Below are 2,500 nucleotides of genomic sequence, written 5' to 3'. Positions count from 1 at the left end.
CTCTCTCCCTCTCTCTCTCTCTCTCTCTCTCTCTCTCTCTCTCTCTCTGTCTCTCTCTCTCTCTCTCTCTCTCTCTCTCTCTCTCTCTCTGTCTCTCTCTCTCTCTCTCTCTCTCTCTCTCTGTCTCTCTCTCTCTGTGCTCCCTGTGCTCTCAGTTCTTGGTGGGGCAGTTGGGAGGGGCGTAATTACAGAGTAATCCTGGCTTTAGTCCCAGACCATTAGGAAACAGCACAAAAGATAATGCCAGCCAAGTGAAGCAGGCAGCAGTTGTGGGACAGATGTTTGAGGAGAAGAAAAGCAAGTGGGCCTCTCTGACTCCCGAACCGCTCTGACTCCCGAACCGCTCTGACTCCTGCTCCTTGGGAGAAATATCTGTGTGAGTCAGCAGCACCAGTGAGGTTGATTCCTCAGACCTCCACGCCAGTACAACAGGATGTAATCAAGCAGTGGATTTAAGCTTTTAAAAAAAAAAAAAAAAAATCACACAAACTAGCCCCATAAGCCCAAAGAGCAGGACTTCCTGGTGAAAAAGCTTTGATGGATGCATTCTAAGAGCCCTACTGAGAAAAAGGTTTTCTCCTGAAGCTTTTCACTGAAAATGTTCTGAAAGTCGGTGTGGCATGTGTTTAAATACTGTAATTCGACAGCCAAACCACTCAGCAGATTGTGGTTTCATTCTTTGAAACTGGTGTCGCTGAACAGAAACCAGAACCATTGGGTGACGGCTGGAAGATGGATTTTCCTCTGGGCGGGGCTGTGGATGGTTTGGGAGGGGGGGGGTTAAGGAGGTGTATTTTTTTGCCGGGTGGACTTGCAGTTTCATAGGCTTGGGGCCTCCAGAGCTGGTGTTTTACACATCAAGGTCTGGTACCTTAGGGTTTTTCTGTTTCTTTTTTGAAAGGGAAGTGTTAGTTAGGAGGCATTGGGGTTTGGGGGGTGGGGTGATGGGGGGGGGGTATTTGGGGCCTGTTGCTCGGTACCATTGGTCGAGTGTTAGGGAACATTCTTAACACTCCATAAATTTCACCTGCTCCTGCGTCGCCTCTGCCTTGCGAGCTCCCAGCATGCCGAGAGGAAGTGTCGAGCTGCACGGGGAGGTGGTGCTTCGGTTTCCAGCCCCCCGGTTCGGACGCTGTCTCCCGTCATTCCTGTGGAGTGACTTTACACAGGATAGAGCAGCTTACAGCAGAAAACACAGTATTTGTTGGGGTGCTTCAGAAAACATGTCTGCAAAAGTCGAGGGGCTGAAATCACCCATAACTTGGTGTCAAAAAAACAGCTCAGAGATTTTTTTTTTGCTGAAAAACAGTGTATCTGGGCTTGCAGAAACTGTAGAACTGATAACGTAAAACTGGGCCTGAGTGAACGTTTACACGATTTTAGGAGTGCAGGTCTTTTTTCTCAGCTGTTGGGGTGTGCAAGGCCAGTGGTGGAGTGTGTTTCGGTAGAACATGGCTATGATCTATCGGTCTCTCACAGCCAGTCTACTGTTTGTCTGAGAGAAGTTTGGACAGAAAGGTGGCGAGGCCCACGGTCTCTGAATGAAACTGATAACGGGCTCTCAGAACCAGCAGCAGAACCGTCACCTGCCTGTCGACACCCAGCTGTACACCTTATCTCTGACAGATTACGGCAGTTTTTCTGCCTCCTTCCAAACCCTTCGCCTCCTTCCTTTGCCCTGTTCAACAGCTGGCAGGATAAGATCCCCGCTGTTATGGTTTTTATCTCATTCGACCCTTCTCCTCTCTCTCTCTCTCTCTCTCTCTCTCTCTCTCTCCTTCCCTCTCTCTCTCTCTCTCTCCCTCTCTTTCTCTCTCTCTCTCTCTCTCTCTCTCTCTCTCTCTCTCTCCCTCTCTCTCCCTCTCTCTCTCCCCCTCTCTCTCTCTCCCTCTCTCTCTCTCTCTCTCTCTCTCTCTCCCTCTCTCTCTCTCTCTCTCTCTCTCCCTCTCTCTCTCTCTCTCTCTCTCTCTCTCTCTCTGTCCTAGTGCGCTGCACATTTCTGTGATGTAGCACGGCGAGCAAAGGCTTACATTGGTAGATGTTACCCAGCATTCCTCTGTTAGCTTGTTTTGCTATGATATTGAAAAATGTTAGCTAACAACAGTCGGTTAAGTTAGCTGCATGGCACGTGACCTTGTGGGGTTTTGATCGTGCTTTTCGCTCATGTTTTGTGACTGGTTTGTGGCCTGTGTTTGCCAGCGTTAATTACCTTGTCACTGTTAGCTTCAGTTTGCTGTGAGCGCTCACAAACATTAGCTAATGCTCATAGAAAAACCAGAGTGGGGCAAAGCGAGAGGGTAGAGTGGATATTTGACAGAGGCAGTTATGCGGTTGCAGTGTTGCCTCTCGATCGTGGCGAACAGAATGGAAAGGAACGTTTTTTTTTAATCATTCAGAACTGACAGTTGAAAGGTAACGACGTTGACTGTGAACATTTTCCTAGCTAAAGGCGTCCACCCCTTTTTCGTTTTTCTCTCTTCTCTTAACCCCATATGGTGGA

At 48.7% G+C, this 2,500-nt stretch overlaps 1 protein-coding gene across 2 annotated transcripts in view; it reads left to right on the top strand.

Annotated features, from left to right (window-relative positions):
• thrab (thyroid hormone receptor alpha b) overlaps nucleotides 1-2,500 on the top strand; it is a 53,304-nt gene that overhangs the window by 928 nt on the left and 49,876 nt on the right. The window lies entirely within an intron of this gene.

Source organism: Chanos chanos, chromosome 5 (assembly GCF_902362185.1).
Source record: "Chanos chanos chromosome 5, fChaCha1.1, whole genome shotgun sequence".
Taxonomy (NCBI): Eukaryota; Metazoa; Chordata; class Actinopteri; order Gonorynchiformes; family Chanidae; genus Chanos; species Chanos chanos.
The sequence above is the reverse complement of the archived record's forward strand: the minus strand, read 5'-3'. Positions and strand labels throughout refer to the sequence as shown.